Source organism: Canis aureus, chromosome 20, assembly GCF_053574225.1.
Source record: "Canis aureus isolate CA01 chromosome 20, VMU_Caureus_v.1.0, whole genome shotgun sequence".
NCBI classification, from domain to species: Eukaryota; Metazoa; Chordata; class Mammalia; order Carnivora; family Canidae; genus Canis; species Canis aureus.
The window spans coordinates 39,991,194-40,011,432 of record NC_135630.1 but is presented as its reverse complement, the minus strand read 5'-3'; the positions used below and the strand labels follow the sequence as shown (position 1 = coordinate 40,011,432).

The 20,239-nt window shown below is 36.2% G+C and overlaps 1 long non-coding RNA gene across 1 annotated transcript in view; it reads right to left on the bottom strand.

The window, feature by feature from the left end:
* Nucleotides 1-15,730: 15,730 nt before the first annotated feature.
* LOC144291724 (uncharacterized) overlaps nucleotides 15,731-20,239 on the bottom strand; it is a 34,103-nt gene continuing 29,594 nt past the window's right edge. Inside the window, exon 5 of the long non-coding RNA XR_013359143.1 lies at nucleotides 15,731-16,492. This is a non-coding gene — a long non-coding RNA (uncharacterized LOC144291724). The remainder of the gene's footprint in view (nucleotides 16,493-20,239) is intronic.

Genomic DNA, 20,239 nt, shown 5'->3' with positions numbered 1-20,239 from the left:
TGGTCAGTTAAAAAAAATAATAATAGAAGAAGAAGGCACGGGTAGTAGTGGAATAAAACAGAATTCTTCTAAGCAATGAAGGTCAAGAAAGGCTTTATATTTGGGAGTAAATAGTGCCCCTTTCAAGTTTTTCTATTTCTATATTCAATTACTTAATGTTTCCAAACATCTAGATTTTTTCTTGCTATTGTTATAATACTATTGTAATAATGTAATAAATAAATCCATTTATTTTTATCTGGATATTTCTATTATTTCAGTGGAGTTTGGAAAAGGAAAAATAAGTATGTAATTGTGTGATATTCTGAAGGGAAAATATTATTTTTCTAACACATATTTTTAATATATAAGAAAGCTTTTTTCTATAGTATTATACTGTTTTATTCTTTAGCTTTTGGAATCAGAGTTATATTGGCTTTTGAAAAATTTCTTCATCACTTATATCATTCATCAGTGGTATGAAAGAGCTCCTAAGACACCACCTGGGTTACCCTTCCGTAAATTTCTAAAACTTTATTTCACAAGTATTAGTGTACTTATTTATACTAAAGAAGAGTGCTCATAAATTATATAATAGCAATCACAAGATGCTTTTGACTTGCCTAAATTTTCTTCTCTTAGAACCTCTCCTCACTTACAGACACTCTCATCTGGAGAAGTCAGCCAATCCCTAGACTCTCCTTATTATGTTATTTTCCTTGGAGAGATTCTGAGCCCAAACATAAGCAAAAATGTATACATGCACTTCCTCTAACATGGCACCATTTCAGAATTGTCTCTGTGGTGTTTCTCATGCTCTGGGAAATCAATAAACTCTGTGTTACTATAACATAACAGGACACTTTTCTTGAGGAAAGGAGTTTTTTTACAATTTGGAGAAGGCATTAAGAGTCAGCAATAAATCTTAATGGCATAGGCTAGGACCTTTTTTACCAGACAACTTTTAGAAATATCTTCTGAGATTGTTTCATCTCTTCTGCTTGATAATCCTAACCTAAACTGCATCTGAGCCCCAATTTTATTAAACTTCTCAGTCCATGAGTTTTATTTTATCCCATAAAAATTAGAATTCACATGCCAGAATACTAGTTATTCTCATGAGAGCAGTCTGCCTAAAAATTCTTGGTGGCATTGTGTTCTTCATCTCACCTCACATTTATCTTGTTGTGTTTTATTTTTAAAAAAGTTTTATTTGCCTTAGAAGAGAAAAAAAGACTACAAAAAGATCAACACAGAGAGAGAGAATCCTAATAAAATTGACTAGAACCATCCTTGAGTACTAATAAATTTTATTTTTGTCAGCCTAGCGTCCTGTAGTGGGAAACTCCACCCTAGGTTACCATCCAAAATACTTATATGAGTTTTATAGGCTTTATCCTGCCCTGGTGTCCCCAAGAGTTGATTTGGGAAATGAAATCCCTTTCGAGATATAGAAGCCATGTTGTTACCACATGAGGAAATCCAAGAAAATCACGGAGAAGCTGATCATTGGCCATCTGACTGTGTACTTATGATCGTGTGGAAATTTTCTGTTCTGTGGGTTTATAGACTTCTTGGCCTCAGTTTTCTCATCTGTAAACATAGGGTAATAAAAGTATCTCAGAGTTATTGTGAGGAGAAGTAAAATAAAGCAGAAAAACACTTAAAAATGCACATTGCATGCAAAGTCCTCAATAAATGCCAACTGTTGTTATATTTTCTTTGTCATAGTTATGCTTCTTTCATCAGATGTTTTATTATTTGCAGCCAGAGGTGCACTAGCCATTACAACCACTGCTTCCTTCATACATCTAGCAGGATTTCCTGCTGGCAGCTATGAGTGGTTAACAGTTCCATGGCATATATTGTAATGATAGGTTGGATTTAGATCGTTTTTCTTTCAATAACATTAAATATGATTTCTCATCAAGTCTAGTAAATTCATGTAAGATGCCATTCCTTTTTTTTCTTGTTCAAAAGCATTGATAAATTGAACATCATTCTCCTCCAAACAAAGTAAAGCAAAATAGAGCCAAGAAGAGACTTTATCTCTTGAACTCATTCTTTTCTGATACCATTCTGAAATTTCTGATGTTATTGCCATCATTTAATCCCCACTCAAAAATATATGTTCATCTTTCCTTTGGGGGGGGCAGCCATCATCATTAGATTTATCTTTCATCAAAAGAAGTATTTTTGGAATAAGACACCATCTAAGTATAAGGAGGTTCAGTAGGCTGTCTGTATCACATGCAGCTTTGCTTGTAATACTCCACACCTGTCAATGAACATTGTTACTGTGTCTCTTCATTAGATTGTCTAGGTTTGTCTGACTTTTGCATGGGAAATATAATCAAAAGTGGTTGGTGGATGCCTGGCTATTACTTTAGTGTCAGTGGACACCCATTTTCCTTTCTAAACTTCTTTTAAAAAGTAAAAGCCCTTACTTGCCCCCATCATTCCTTCCCCCAGGATTTCTCTGCCCATCTTCCCGGCTCTCTACTCAATATTATTTTTACCTAATTTATGAAGGGAATAAAAACATTGCTTTTTAACAATCACCTACTGGAGTTATGAAAGATATCTGGAATTCAATGTGTAGTCAAAATATTTCAAGAGCATTACGGTGTACTATATGCCTCCTTCAATCTTTTAGGCAGTAAATGGTACTACTGTAAGTATGGAAATAGGAATACCATGCTGGAAATGAGTTAAAATTTGTACCGTATCTTGACTTCTCATTTTTATTTTTCAACCAACTTATAAAAATGAATAACTACCTTAATAGAAATAGCTTCTAGATTTTCTTCCTGTTTTTTTTTTTAAGTCCAAGCTATACTTGGTATCACCATAAATCTCTTCTTACCTCAAATAAAAGTTTAGTATCTTGCAAGCAAATGGGTGTGGTGAGGAAAACTAAAAGAAAATTGAACAATCAAATCAAATTATTATATTTCTTATACCCAGCCTTCCAAAGAAAGCATGACTGTATTGAATGGTTTATATATGTTCCTGCCAAAAATGCTAAATGCCTAGAACCCACAAAATTTCTTTAGAGCACTATTTTCATGCTCAGTTTGATGAACAGTGTAATGCTCCCTTTCTATCATAGCAAGTAGCAGAAAACAGGAAGATAGTAAATCAAATTTTAATAAAAATTATTTTAACAAGAATAAGTTATGTCCCATTGATTTGATCTCATTAAAGTAGAAGTCATTAATTAATGAATGAAACATTAATGGGGGATGCCTGGGTTGCTCAGTGGTTGAGCATCTGCCTTCGGCTCAGGGCATGATCCCGGAGTTCCGAGATGGAGTCACACATCAGGTTCCCTGTGAGGAGCCTACTTCTCCCTCTGCCTGTGTCCCTGCCTCTCTCTGTGTGTCTTTCATGAATAAATAAATACATTTTTTAAAGAAACATTAATTGGGATCAGATATCATGGAGAATCAAAAAACACTGGAAACCATGCTAGAGAGTTAGGAGTGAATGTTCATTCATGAGTATCCACCCTACGCTTAATTTTGTTATTATCTCACCATGTTTTTTAAGTCATCCTTTTTTATTATTTTTATTTTTTTTAAAGATTTTATTTATTTATTCATGAGAGACACAGAGTGAGTGAGAGAGAGAGACAGAGACACAGGCAGAGGGAGAAGCAGGCTCCATGCAGGGAGCCCGACGTGGGACTCGATCCAGCGTCTCCAGGATCACAACCTGGACCAAAGGCAGCGCTAAACTGCTGAGCCACCCGGGCTGCCTTAGGTCATCTTTTTAAACAAAATTCAGTGTGTAGCACAATGCTTTGAACACGGGATATTGGTAAACATAGATTATTTTGCCCTCCATTCTTTTTGTCTTCTTCTACCTTTCAGGGTCTTTCTTCATATATGGTTTTTACATACTAGGGACTTAATGTTTGTGTCTACCCCAAAATTCAAATGTTGAAGCCCTTATCATGAATGTGATGGTATTTGAAGGTAGGGCCTTTGCGAGGTAACTAGGTTGAAATGAGGTTATGAGGATGGAGCCCCCGTGATGGATTACTGCCTTTGAAAAAGGAGTGAGCTACAGGAGATCTCACTGAATGCCTGAACCAGGGACGGATCTTGTAAAGACATAACCAGGAAGAGGGTCCTCACCAAGATTCCTACCCTGCTGGCCCCTTGACCTCAGATTTCCAACCTCTAGAACTATGAGAAATACATATTTATTGTTTAAGCTGCCTATTCTGTGGCATTTCATTACAGCAGTACATATTAAGGCAGTACTTAATGTGACTTGTCCACTCTTCAAGGCCAGGAGTGCCATACACTTGATAGGGCTTATAGCATCTTAATGATTAAAGTCTTAAATTATTAGTCTTTCATAAATAATTTTTCCTTAGCCTTTGAAGACCATCTGAAAACTATTTTGTTGTTCTGTTGTTGTTGTTAAAAGATAATGTTTCTGGTGGTTTGGAGCAATGTAAATTAATCTGGAGTGAAATCCTTTTATGCTCTGATCATACTGGATACTCCTCAACACATTAGCTTGTCAGATTCCTTAGTTGTTACCTGAAAGTTTAAAAGTTTTTCCAGGATGGCTCAGTCAGCCTAAGTGTCCGACTTTTGGTTTTGGCTCAGGTCATGATCTGAGGATCCTGAGATGGAGCCCTGCATTGGGTTCTGCACTGAGTGTAGAGCCTGCTTGAGATCTCTCTCCCACTCCTGCTGCCCTGCGTGCACATACTCTTTCTTTAAATAAGTAAATACATACATACATACATACATACATACATACATACATAAATAAATGAAAAAAAGTTTTTCCTAATGGAATGTGTGAGAGGGAAAGAAATATTTTGTATTGAGTGGAGGCATGGTCACATAAATATTACTAAGAAGAAAATAATTTGGGAATCTTCAGCACACTGTGGAAATAACACAGTGCCTCATTCTAGGAAAAATAATGATAGACTTCTCCCTCCTGCTTTTGCAGTGGTCAAAAATTTGGGGAGTATGTGAAAAGTGAAGAAATTTTAAAACATCCTGATGTTTTCTTTTTATTCTTTGTTCTCTTAAATCTTGACACCAGGAGGAAGTGTGTACTAGAAAAGGCCTCTACTTGACAAAAATAATTTTTCTTTTTTTTAAGATTTTATTTATTCATGAGCGACAGAGACAGAGAGAGGCAGAGACACAGGCAGAGTGAGAAGCAGGCTCCATGCAGGGAGCCTGATGTGGTACTCGATCCCAGGACTCTGGGATCACACCCTGGGCTGCAGGTGGTGCTAAGCCACTGGGCCACCGGGGCTGCCCCCAAAATAATTTTTCTAAAGGTGTGACATTCACTAGATACAAACCAATAGTTACATGTGGCAACTTAATTAAACATAAATAAAATAAAAAATTTGGTTCTCTGAAAAAAAAAAAAAAAAGAAAAAGAAAAAGGTTCTCCAGTTCCAGAAACCGCATTTCAAGGGATCAGTATAGACAGGATAGTTTAGAGCATTGCCATTATCATAGAAAGTTTTATCAAAGAGCTGTGCTAGAGACAGTTTTCAAGATACAGCTGTAGTCAATAACTACTTCTAAAAGTAGTTAATTAAGCAAATTAATTAAATTATACCTTATTTTTACAAATTCAAAGATACCTATTTCTTCTGATTGGAGTATAATCATTTAGCAGTATAAAAACATACAGCTATTTTACTTAAAGGTGAAATGTTTGGAAAAAGGAACAGCATAAATTGGCTAGCTATTCAAACTGTAAGCATTTACTAGTTAACAATTTTGAGTCACTAACAGCTAGAAGAAGCTAAGAAAAACAAATCAAGCTAAAGGAATTAGGAAGAGAACAACAAATCATTTTTCACTTATGCTATGTAGGGGAGAATATCAAAAGGATATTATTATTTTAGTTATTTTAGTTAGTTTAAGAAAAAGTTTGTGAAGAATATCAAATCAATATATTTTTAAAAGATTGTATTTCTGTAAAAAGGAGCAAGCAAATTGAAGTAATCTGTGTCTAATTTCCAATAGCATCAAAATAAAAATACCTAGGAATAAATCTAAACAAAGATACATAAAAATTTTATATAGAACAAAATATAAAACTCCTGAGGATCATTCAAAAAGATCTAAATGGGGGATCCCTGGGGGGCTCAGTGGTTTAGCGCCTGCCTTCAGCCCAGGACCTGATCCTGGAGTCCCAGGATCCAGTCCCACATCAGGCTCCCTGCATGGGGCCTGCTTCTCCCTCTGCCTGTGTCTCTCCCTCTCTCTCTCTCTCTCTCTCTCTCTCTCTGTGTGTGTGTCTCTCATGAATGAATAAATAAAATCTTAAAAAAAAGAAGATCTAAATGAATAAAGTAATATATAGTGTTTCTGGACTGGAACACTCAAATGTATAAAGAAGGCAGTTCTCCCCACATTAATCTTGAGATATGGAGCAATCCCAATACGAATTCCGAAATTGGGGTATGTATGTGTGTGTGTATTTAAGTTGACAGTCTGAACTGCGACATTTTTATGGAAATGGAAAGGGCCACTACTATCAAAATATATTTGAAAGAGGAAAAATGGGAGAATTTAGTAGTTGCAAAAGCTATAGTAATTAAGATGAAACAGAATTATGAAAGAACATAAATAGAAAAAAAAAACAGAAAAGAAACTAGAAACTGTATAAATATGACAACAAACACTTATTTAGAAAAGACAAAAAATAGAACATATAAAATTCACTAGTCTGTAGCAGTTCTAATACCTTGTTGAGCAGACATTACAAGGGATCTCATACCTTGAGATTAGTAGTTAGGAATAACCTCTTAAGATCCGAACTTGACTCCATAGATACTTACACAGTTCACACACACTCATAAATATCTTGTGTGTGTGTGTGTGTGAATGTGAGTAGCCTTGACATCATCATCATAAGAAAAACTGAGGAAGGCCTGAGGCCTGAGTGTCTACCATTCTTGTAACTTGACAAGTTAGCCTGCCACAGTTTCACAAATATTGGCAGAAAACATGAGACTCCTGTGACAGAGACAAAAATTCTTATTATCGTAGCAATGGTGCCAGCTTGGAACATCAGCATTTTCTTGTGCCTGTCCCCTGAGCCCCCGTTCCCTCAGGGAGACATAAAGAGGTTCAGATGATACTCGAACACACAGTGGGCTGCATGATAGGGAAAAACAAACAAACAAACAAACAAACAAAATCCATGAACTTTGAGAACTCATATTAAAAATGAGCGGTAAGAGTACCTAATTCAGAGGGATACACTACCCTTATTATACTGGACAGTAAACATTCCACACTTTTGCCTGAATAGACATTATTTCTGTTCTCCAAAGCCGCACTATACAAACACATTTGAAAAGATTATCCAGAACAAAACCAGTAATGCTTCTGCTAGCAAGGCAGACAGAAACCTGAGAAGTCCCTGGAGAATTGTCTCCTAACACTTGCATTTTCATCCTCTTCCTTGGCCACTTCTAAAGTAGGCATTGGAGAGTAAGTTCTCCCAAGAGGGTGGGACCAGGAGTTGGGGAGATGTTTTAGCTTGTTTCCTGTTTATAAGGATTTAAGTTCCTAAGGATTTTTGCACATTTTATAGTGTCAAACATATTTTCAGTCCAGGATATTGTATCTTTGGGAGACAAACTCTTTCAGAGCTTCTTACCTATTTGGATTTATACAGTTCCACATGTTACTAGCCATATGCGTAAATCTAGACATTTCTCTATCTTTAGATTTAAACGTGGATATGCAGAGCCTATCAGTTTAGTGGGAGAGCAGTCTCCTTACCCTGAAAAAATGTGTTTAAGTGTTAAGATTCCCAGGTATCTCAACTTATTCAGCCATTTCAACCACTGATGCCTCAATTTACCCTAGATTTGCCATTTGCCATTATGCTGAGTTCTAACTGACCTTTCTTGCTCATAGCATTTCTCAATTTTATCATTTACTGTTTAGGATTATCAATAAATTGTCATTCCCAGTTCTTCATGTCCACAATCCCTGTACTCTTCATTTCCTCTAATTCCTTCTTGCAAATGGAGATTATTTTCTTAAAGCAACTCTATTAAATGCAACCTAAAAGAAGCCAATGCACACATAATATTACCATTCTATTTTTTAACATCTAGCTCTAGCTCTAAAGTCATATATGTAATAGCTGTATCATCTGCTTTTCAAATCACAGTCAGAATTATTATCTAGTTTTTTGCCTGTCCATTGCACGGATTACCATATGTCCAATTCTCAATATTAGTTTTCTCTCTGTTTGTAGCCAGTCACATATTTTAGTTTTCCTTTTTTTTTTAATGATAGTACTCTAATTCTAGGAACCAGTTACTATAACACATTCTGTAACAGCTACTATAGTAGATAATCCTCAAAATTCCAAGTTGTTGAAAGCAAAGATTTCTTTCCTACGGTCACATATGTCTACTGAGTGTTTTTAGGAGTGCTCTGTTTCTAATAGTCTTTTAGCAACTTAAGCAGACAAATCAGCTAGGAATTTGAATGTTACTGGGCACTGAGTTTGAAGTAAAAAATTGGAGGTGTGGCCGGAGAGTCTTGCATTGGCAATTAAATGTTCTAACCAGAGGAATCACTAACCAAATGTTGTGATTCTTACAAGTCATGGTCATAACTGGTCACATACCTCACTCAACCACATGGGGTCATCAAGTAGGGTTGGCCCACGTATCTAAATGATGGTATTTCTGAAATATCTGGTCAGCAAAATTAATGATGGTCATAATACCCTGAAGATAGTTTTGGTTTTCACAGTGGAAGGAACTGACTAAATGTTTAGCTGAGTCCTCCTGCCAGAATATTGCTGCTTCCGCCACAGACACTAGAGGGAATATGAAGGCATGCATCACGCCCATAGGCCTGAGCAGAATCTTTAAACAGAGATGAATAATCAGATAGAGGTTTGGGAATGGAGAGAGAGAAACTGAGGTGCAAGTAGTTGATGATTGCCAGGGGGCTTAGGAGTTGATTTGTGAAAAAACAAAACAAAACAAAACAAAACAAAACAAAAAAACGTTCTGTGCCTCCTTCAAATAGGTCCCTGAGCAATTTGGGACAATGGGGAGATGGGACTGCTACAAACTCTTCTCTCCAACTGTGTGGCAGGGATAATCTCTACAACACGATTTGTCATTTGACTAGCAGTATAGCATGGCAAAAAGATGACTTTGAAATTACAAAACCCTGTACCGCAATACCAATTTTTCTGTTGACTATATACGTGACCTCAGGAAAGTAATTTAATAATATCTGAATCTTTATTTTGTCTTTATAAACTAATACTGATAACTGATATTAATATTGATATTCACATACTAGGGCTTTATACATTAAAGATTAGGAAACACATGGAATGATGCCAGCACAAAATAACTATTTAATAAATAGCAGCATCTGCCATTATTATCATTAATAGTAGTAGTAGTAGTAGTAGTAGTAGTAGTAGTAGTAGCGGCAGCTGCCTAAGTGCCTGATGTTGTTTACTAATACATTCCCTGGAGAAGTCCCTAAATTCTTTGGGTTACTGTTTGATCTGATATAGTGTGTATTTTATCCTTATCTGCACCTTGTTATTTTCTTTTCATCTACATGGTTGAAAGCAGGAGAAATAAAGAGGAAATTATACTTTTTGTAGAAGACACCACAAACAATTATTTAATTATACAAAAGTACTCTGATGATAAAATTCAGCAGTAAGAAAACAATTGAGATACCATGACACAACTATTAGAATGGCCAAAATCCAGAACACTGACAACACCAAATATTGGCAAAGATGTGAAACAATTCGAAGTCTCAGTTGTTTTTGTGGAGATGCAAAATAATACATCTCCTTTGAAAGACACTGGCAGCTTCTTAACAAACTCTTGCCATGCAACCCAGCAGTCACAGTCTCTGGTTTTTATGTAAATGGGTTGAAAACTTCTGCCTACACAGAAATCTTTCCGCAAATGTTTTTTATAACAGCTTTATTCATAATTACCAAAAGCTTGGAAGCAACCAAGATGTTCTTCAGTAGGTAACTGTATAAATAAACTGTGGAATATTATTCAGAAGTAAAAATAAATGAACTTTCAAGCCATGAAAAGACATGGAGGAAAGTTAAATGTATATTACTAGGGAAAGCCAATCTGAGAAGTCAGCACACTGTGTGATTCCAACTATGTGAAATTCTGGAACAAGCCAAACTATGCAGTAAATAAAAAGATCAGTGGTTTCCTGTGGCTAGAGAGGAAGGAAGGAAGGGATAGGCAGAGCACAGGGAATTTTTAGGGCAGAGAAAATACTCTGTATGATACCATAAAGGTAGATAAATGTCATTATACATTTGTCCAAACCTAAGAATGTAGAGCACCAAGTGCAAACCCTAATGTAAACTATGGACTTTGGATGACAATGATGTGTCAAGGTAGGTCTATAGATTGAAACAAATGTACCCCTGGTGAGGCATGCCCATAGTGGGCAAGGTTTTATATGTGTAGGAACAGGGGGTACATCAAATTCTCTGTACTTGATGCCAAGTTTTGCTAAAACTAAAACTGCTCTAAAAAAACAAAGTTTTTTAATATGAAGGAAAAAGAAGAAAAGTATTTTTGTTGAGCTGACCTGCATTTGAAAAAAAAAAAAAAAAGCAAACCTAACTTATGAAAGAGTATTTGTCACCTTGATTAGTCGGATATCTTTATTGATTCTTCTGGCATGATATATAGGTTAAACTGTTCTGGTGAAGAATCACACAATACAATTAATCATAGGGAAATGAGGCAAAGATAATCTGACATTAAATTATCTGAAATGTCCTGTATTGCATAAAAGCAAGCTGAAGAACATTGACACATACTCCATCTCTCTTCATTCATTTTGTTTCTTTATAGAGAGATGTGCATAATTAAAGTGTCAGTGTTTCTAGGAACATGTGGCTAAATAAGACATTCATGTCATTTTGTCTTTCTGATAACTTGATGGGAAGTTATTCAATTAATTTGACTAACACCCCAGTATAAGGGGAGACATCTCTATGTAAGTTGTTATGAAGCAGGAGTGACTTGATCAGACTACTGGAGTTGCCTTTGAGCCAAGTTTTGACAGGATTTTTGACTTCTCTCTCTCTTTTGTATTTTCCCCCCATGGAATTTTGACTTGTTCAAAATGTGACAGTGAAACAGAATAGGCTATATTTGACTGTTTTCTAAAAAAAAAAAGAAAAAGAAAAGAAAGGAAAATATCTGGAAGTGGGATACATGCTACATCACCTAAATGCATTGCCTCTCAGTTCCAAATCTCTCTTCTTTTATTCTCCTTTGAGATACTGAAACTGTGCGCTCTAGACATTTCTCCCCTTGCAGCTGTCTCAGTGTTAGGATTTGTCACTAGAAGGAGCTGGAGGGATATTGTAAGAGGAAGGGGTTCCCTGCTTCTATGTGCTGTTTCCACGCACAGGACAGCCAGTGAATCAGCATATAGGAGGTCTGACGTACCCTCTTCAGGAACCTTCATATACTATGTATAGATGTTACTCTCCTGCAGGTTTTTCTAATCTGGCAGGCCACTCTTGCATATGAGCTCTGGCCTGCTCACTCTGGCAAATTTCTTCATCTCTGGAAGGCTGTATTCCCTGTATTCATGTAGCAGCAACATACTCTCCAAAGAGGTCTGAATTTAAGATGGGAATGGGGGGATACTCTAAGTCTGTTCCTTCCTTATTCACGTGGGTTAGTAGTAGCTGAGTTAAGCCTTATCTGCTTCTCTACACCTTATAGTTTCCTTTTATCCTTCTACCATCCATTTGATAATTTGGTACATAAAATTTACCCCCCTCGAATCCCCAGGATGATTTATGTCTTCTGAATGATATACATGTATTAAGTATGTACCTTTGCTTGGCAATAGGAAGTTCAAACATGACGGTGTGAGTCTAATCATTTTTATTAGTAAAGGCTAGGGCAAAAAGCTACTTCTTCTGTAATGTTGCTTAGTAAGAATGCAACTATTTAAATTGAGCATTCATCCCATCAGTAAGGACTAATAAAAATTTCAGTATATCCAAGATTTATCCCAGCAGTTAATGATGTGTGTGTGTGTGTGTGTGTGTGTGTGTATTGTTAGTATATGGTCTATGAAGATAAACCCATTAACTCTTTAATTTCTTGAAACTATTATATTTTCTGCCATACATACTTGCATAATTCTACTGCTTTTAACACTAGTATGTGAAAAAGGAGATGATTTTGGCTTAATCCAGCCACTACTGCATGCATGCATTGTTTTATAATGGTCTATTTAATTGTTACACTTTAATTAATTAATTAATTAATATATTTATTTATTACCAGAATGAGAATTGCATTGATATAAATTGCATATCCTCTCTGTTGGACAAGATAAATTACAGAATTCAAAATACTTTTGCTGCTGCTGCTTCTAGGTATAGATCCCTCAAGGTAAAATTTGAATATTCCTTAGAAGGATTTTTGTATATTGGAACAAGTTGTCAGAAAGAAGAGAATTTTCCGAATAATTTCTGCTTTATTTACCACAGTGAAGGGAATCCAGCACCTGCCTGCTGAATGGTTTATCTTCTTGACTTAGTACTCTAAAAGGAGGATCTTAGTGATACTTCAAAATTTGAATATCCTGAATTTTACTGATTATTTCTTTTTTTCTTAAAGATTTTATTTGCTTATTCATGAGAGACAGGGAGAGAGAGAGACAGAGACAGAGATAGAGGCACAGGCAGAGGGGTAAGCAGGCTTCATGCAGGGAGCCCGATGTGGGACTTGATCTCGGGACTCCAGGACCACACCCTGGGCTGAAGGCAGGTGCTAAACCACCAAGCCACCCACGGATCCCCCTCCCCTGATTTCTTATAAATTATTCCATTCTTTTATTCTTCACTTTTAATCCTCACTTTCTCATTGTACTCCACTTTAAGTCACATACTACCTGAATTAATTTCTGTTACTGCCCTCACCCTATGGTATTCAATGATTTTACACATTTCAGGAAGACACTGATATGAAAAAAAAATCACTTTCCCATCTTTGTGTTCTGACTGCCTCTTCATTAATATATTATCTTGATCAAGTTACTTAAATCCTCGGATCCTTTAATTAAATAATGATAATAGTATGGTCCATGTGATACTTAATTATATAATTATATTATTCAGGGTCTGCTAAGATAATACTTTGTACTAAAAAGTTCCATAATCTCAATAAGCACTTATTTATTTGTCAGAGCTCTAGAGGCCTTCTGGGACAGTTCAGCTGAGGATATAGTTCAGGTTTATGTCAGCTTCATCTATGCCACTTTGGGAACTGCAGCTACAGAGGCATAATCTTATAAGAGATGCTAAAACTGAAGAGACTGTGCTAACCCAAAGTTTATGTAAACATATTTAAGTGCTCTGTTTACATTACCTCCTCTAATATTCCATTGACCAAAACAAGTCATATGACTATCCTAAAGTCAGTGAAACAAGGATGTACATTGCACATATTCTTCAAGCAAATGCTACAAAGACACACAGGAAAATATGCAGATGTATAAATCTATTATTATTATTATTATGTATTGCAGGAAGGAGGTGAAAATTTGGAAACTGCCATCCAATTTACCATAGTCTTCCTCTTGTTTACAAGCATCTGCTTCCCTGTCACATGCAAATTCCCTATTCCAAACCAGTCACATCAATGTCAGTGTTATTGAATAACTTCATGAATTTCAATATTTAAAGTCTCATGTTCTGTATCATAGGTATATGTAGTTCTTCTTTTCTTATAAACCTATGAAGTAAAAGCATAAGCTCTTTGTCCCCCAAGCCCCAAGTAAAACAGGGATAGAAAAACCATTTAGCAGTCCCATTTGGAAAGGAGCAAAGAGGAACATAGAAGACTGGTTCATAACAATTCTACAATCCTTTTGGACAAATGTTGAAAAATTTCCTACTCAAAATGGTAGGAATGTTTCTGGATTGAGCTTCTATTTTGCTTGTGAATAGGTCCTAAAACATCATCTTTAACAATTCTTGGCACTGCCCTATGATACCATGCTTGTTATATGATACAGTTTTCTATTGCATATAGATTACTTGAGGTTGCTCACTTTTACCTCCAATTTTGCAAAAGGTCTTTCCTTGATAGCAGCTTTCTTTTCTTTTCTTTTCTCTTTTCTTTTCTTTTCTTTTCTTTTTTTCTTTTCTTTTCTTTCTTTTCTTTTCTTCTTTTCTTTCTTTTCTTTTCTTTTCTTTTCTTTTCTTTTCTTTTCTTTTCTTTTCTTTTCTTTTCTTTTCTTATTTTAAGATTTTATTTATTTATTTGACAGAGAAAGACCACAAGCAGGGGGTGTGGCAGAGAGAGAGAGAGAAATAGATCCCTGCTGAACAGGGAGCCCAATGTAGGGCTTGATCCCAGGATACTGAGATCATAATCTGAGTTGAAGGCAGAAGCTTAACCAGCTGACCATCCAGGTGGCCCAAAATGTAGACCCTGTAGCAGTTTTCTTTTAGAACATTGTTGCAGGGACACCTGGGTGGCTCAGTAGTTGAGCATCTGCCTTCGGCACAGGTCATAATCTTGGGTTTCTGGAATGGAGTCCCACATCAGGTACCCCTCAGGGAGCCTGCTTCTTGATCTGCCTGTCTCTGCCTCTCTCTGTGTCTCTCATGAATAAATAAATAAAATCTTTAAAAAAGGAGCATTGTTACAAAAGAGATTGTGTGCATTCCAATAAGCCTGTGAAAATATTTACTTTCTCATAAGTCATTAGGAAAATGCAAACAAAAAAAACAAAAACAAGAAATGTGATAACACTCTCGCCTATCCATTTGTCACAAATAGTTTATATTTGGTGTTCAAGAATTTGCAGGGAAACTGTCACACAGTTGATGAGAGTTGATGTCTAAATTGGTAAACCTCAGAGAGCAATATGTTAGTATCTAGGGAAAAAGTACACATCCTTTGAATACTTGCTGGGTGTTTAGCCACTGGACACATTGTCAAAAAATGTCAAGTTATTTATGTGAAGAGTTTACTGCAGCATACTTGCAATGATAAAAATTAAATGAAATACAGAAAAGGTATTTAATTAAAAGATTTAAAAATAATCTAAATTTCCGTAAATATATCACAGTTTAAGTATAATGTACTACCTGTGTACAACAAAAGGGTCTGCAGTTATTGAAAGGATTGAATCAGATCAGTATTTGCAGACATGAGAATATGTCTGAGATCTATTCTTAAGTGGAAAAGAAAAAATAAGCCCTATATTTGTGTTTTAATGTGTATCAAAGCACTGATTTGTTGACAGATACACCCTCCCACTCTCCCCGGCTTACCTCCCACACATGCATGCTTTTATTTCATTAGAAGAATGCAAAAGAAAAGATATAAATAAACTTTGGTCTTGAGGAGAGTGACTATGATATTTTTAATAACTTTCAAATTATTTGAATTTTCTAAAATGAATGATATTACTTAAAAAATCAAAGGAAAAGTAGAAAAATTACTTTTCCTATAAAATGATTCAGAAAATATTTGATCTGTGGCAAATGAATCTAGAGATCAAATAAATCTATAGATCCTCAGACCTTCTAAGATAGTGTAGTGGTTGTAAAATAGGATGTCATGGGGAGAGCATGCTTTATTGGCTGCTACGTGGGAAGCAGAGTGATGTATCAGGTGAAGAGATGGAGGTGGCTGTTCCATTCAATGGGCTTTCTATAAATTCACAGTTTAGCATAGTGATTGGAGGAAATATTTATGGAGTCCATCCGTGTGAGCTTAGTTCTTAGCTCTAACATTTACTGTGTGACGACCTTGGGTGTGGTTTTTAGTGTTTCTGTGACTCAGTTTCCTCATCAGTAAAACACAGTCGAAAATAATGCCTACATCTGAGAGGATTTGTGATAATTAAACAAAATACTACTTAAAAAAGCTTTTAGGATAGTGATCGGCAAATAGTAAACTGTAAGTACATGTTAAGCAATATTTTAATTAAGATTTCAAAAGTATTAATTGTGGCAAAAATAGGCGGTCTTTTGATGAGTATCACTGACATGGTAAGGTATCTGAATGAGGCTCAGCAGAACTCTGCTGCATTTCTGGTAGTGCTTTAAACCCTTTGTTTATAGCTCTTTTCTACTCAAAAGGAGCCTTTGTTTTTTCAGATATCAAGAAAATAGAAGCTGATCACCTCTGGCTGATAGGTCAAACTTTTTTTCATGTCTTTCTAATGGAAATTCAATAAAAGCACAGGATTCTTTTGGTCTCAATAGATCTGAAGAAAAATGTAAGAATTTGGCTAACTACATCCAATGAAAGATTTTTTCTCTGAACACAGAGCTTGTTCTCTCTAGATAAGTGAGTGAATTTACTCATGAGAATTACTAGGTAAAAGCCCTCCTCATCTCCAATCTTAACACTAATTTGGGACAATCATCCAAGTTTTCATATATGTTGATGGCACATCATCCCGGTTCCTGTCACCTAAAATTAAGCAAAGACAAACTCAGTAAATTCAGGTTCACATCATCCCCATAATCCCTGTTATTTTCCTTATTTTTCAAAGTATATGCTTCAACAGAATTGTAAGGCACATTCTTTGCTTCTTAAAATCATTGTGGTGGTGGTGTTTGGTCATTCACTTTGTGGCACCTTGCCACACCACCAAACGGAAACTATCTTATTCTCAGATAAAAATAAAATTTTAAACATAAATAAAATATACATCTAGTTCAGATACTTCTTCACAAATCCTTTGTCAAATAAAGCAAAGCAAAAACAAATCCAGACCTGATAAGAAGGGGCCTGATATGAAAGGATTATTGGGGGGGGGGAGGCGCTAATGCAATAGGGAGAACATTCTGACCAAAAGGATAAGCAGGTGTCTCAAAGGTTCCACAAAAGCAGTTTTTCCTTTACAGAGAGGAGTGAACAGGGCAGGGAGGAGCCGGGTACGGGAAGTAGGACAAAGGGTGTGCAGTGACAGGCAAAAGACACACTGTTTCAGTCTGAGGCCACTTCTCAGGAGGGGCTTTTGGGTCACAAGCTTCACCAACGAAGCTTTCCCAGTGCTCCAACGTTCAGTTTTAACATATGGTCTGGCCATTGTTCATTTGTATGTTGCTTCTCTCAAAGTGTTTTGTTCTGATGAATTAGTAAGGACGAAACAATTCAGCTAATCACTGATAAGAATGGGAATTCAGAGGGTGTGATTTTGGTTTGGGGCCTTGTCATAGGTAAACAAGGGGCACATCTAACGTGGTTCTTTGCAGTAAGCCATTTCCAGGAATACAAAATGTCGGGGGGATTTCTCAGCTTTGCTATTTTCCAGGACCATAGGGCTTAGGTGAAATTCAACATTCTCTGACCCTTATTTATACAGCAATATACATATGTATGTATGTAAATAGTTATGTAAGTGTTAATTATGGACCAAATATCCCATAGAAGTTAATGTAAACATCTCTAGCACATCTCTTTCTATTTATCTATGTATATCTACATATAGATATAAATATGTCTTAAAATACTAAATATTTCATATTGAATCTTTTGGTTGTGTTTGTTTTTTGAAAAAGTGATGAATCTAAATATTTGGGAGCCTGCTGAGGACTTTTCAGTGTTCCTTCCTATGATATATTAATGAGGTATTTGAGGAAATTTAGAAAATGTTCCTCACCTACTGAGGTTTCCTGCATTTTAGGTTGAGAATGCACTTCATGCCATCACAAATACAAAGACTCCTTTCTCTGTTACTGAAATTAATAGATATCTTAGCCCAAGTTGGCCGTAGATGTGATTTCCTCAGGCTTTTCTTTCCTTACCCTTAGTGATAAAGACTCAGCCACTTTTTCATTTGACTCGAGTTCTATGATTGTCCTGCCACAGACTTTTACACCTTCAGGGAATGGTGCTTGGAACAGATATAATAGACACTATACTTTAGGATCTACCAAGATTGCATTATAATTCAGAGCTAAAAAGAAATGCAGAAAAGGTTCATGCATAGGATTGTTCATTATCACTCTCATCGATTTCCTTAAATTTAACTTCACGTGTCCATAATGATTCAGTAGAAGAGCCTCAGGAAATTTGAAAGGGCTGTTTAAAACGGCTTGATTGCTTTGTTTGTGTGGACATCTCTTTGATCATCTAAAAGTGAAATAAATTAGATGGTGGCATTTCCATTGTTGCTTTCTCACTGCTTAATCTATATCAGAGCAATATACATGTTATCAACCCATTTCAATCTTAACTCGATGTGAGGCTTTTAAAATTGAGCCATAAATCATTTTGAAAAAGGAACCCAAAAAAAGAAACAAAGATTTTCATATGGGAAGCAGCATTCTAAAATTTAATTTTGTAAGAATCTTATTTAGAAATGTGAGATATAAAATGAATGGCCTGGAACAACTGGTGGAAAGCACAGGGTCATGTGAAGACAAGTATGAGACCAATGGATCAAAGATGTATGTATACTCTGGTGTCCCTAAAGGGAAAGAGACCACTAACATAATATAAATGAGAAGATGCTAGAGAAGCTCCCTGTCTCCCAAGATATGTGAACATGCCAATTCAAGTGTTAAAATATATCATATACATATTAGAAACATCAAATATAACTGGGAGAAATAACTGTAAGCATATGTGAACCTTTAGCTTTTGCAATGTGAAGAGTTGTTGTTCTTTGCTGGATCAGTATTGCTCCATAAAATAAAGAATTTTAAGACAAAGAAAATTTTATAAAATTATTGTGGTAGATGATCAAATGCAAAATATGAACATTTTTAGAATGAGATCAGGGAGGGATGAAAGTAGCAGAATGGGTGAGAGATACCTGATAAATCCCACAAAATGCCACTCTGGCTTAAGTATTAAGAAAACTTTTCTATTAGTTTTGAATCAGATTCCAGATGAAATCAAGAGTTAATTAATTAGATCATGGAAAATTTGAGAACTTTTGTAGCAAAAAAGTGAACTTCTAAGCCATGTTTTCCATGTAAACAAGAAAGGGTAAGCAGAGATGAAATAAGTGGGAGTGTGAGTAAACTTGTCCTAAATTTCCCATATAGTAAATTTGATCATAAATGTGTAGCAACTAGATTGAACTAGTGTATTCTTTACAGTGGTCCCCTCCCCCTAGAAAAGATTCAGTTGTTCAATTAAAAGCAAAACTATCATCAGTATTGTATGTGTGCCACCTGCATCCCCTTATCTTTATCAATTTGGTACATGCTCACCTGACTTCCATCGCAGAATCTGCATTCCTTTCCCTGAGATCTTTCTCTAGTTTGTAAGCAAGATTCATCAGCCCAAGCATGGGCCAATTTTGCTGAGGATGTAGGACCTCATGGGAGCAGTGATTAACCAATGACTTTATAAAAAGGGAGGTGATGCAAAGAATGCATCACTCTTCTTGTCCCTTTTGTGGGGTAACCTGGAGGCATGATCTTCACACTGGGTCCTAGGACTTCCTCAGCAGAATTAAGCTTCAGCGATCCACAATGGTAGTGGGCTTGATTATGTACCTTCACTCCTGTGTTTCACTTCCCCTACTGTTTCCTTCATCTTTTAAACAAATGTTTGCAAGAGACCCTGGTCTCAAAGTCTGCCACAGGGGAACCCAAACTCAGGCAAAGTCAACTGAGCAGTATACTTTATATACTGTAAATGTATCACTGTTAAAATCCTCTTGTTTCAAGGATGTTACCTTAAAATAACCTGTTTGGTGAATGGATCTCTGAAATCTCTGCTTAGGGAGAGAGGATGAGAGAGAGAGCGCGAGTGAGCAGGTTTGGGTGTTTCAGTGGGTATAAGAAAATGAGATTCATTCTGGTGCAGCCGTTTTCAAGAAGTAAAGGATGCTGTGAGCAGCAGCTTGTGGTTGAAGTTAGTGATGTGGGCACAACTGCCGAGGCATAGATTTGGCCTGCACTCCATATGCACTGCACAGCTGGCTAGGCTGCTGGAGGAGCCTACTGTAGAAGGACAGCCTGCTGGGCTTGAGATAAAACACACCTGCTCCTCATTGCTTCCTTCTGGGACCTTCTTTGCTAAAAGGGATCATCTCTTTTTCAATAAACACTGGGCTCCGTTATGGGAATACATCATGCAGGACTGAAAAAAAGCCAGCATCCACAGAGAAAAGTTGGTAGAACATCATTCCAGGCAAAAAGAGAGTTGTATCTTCCAATTTATATTGGTCTCATACCCACTATCATTACTGAGACA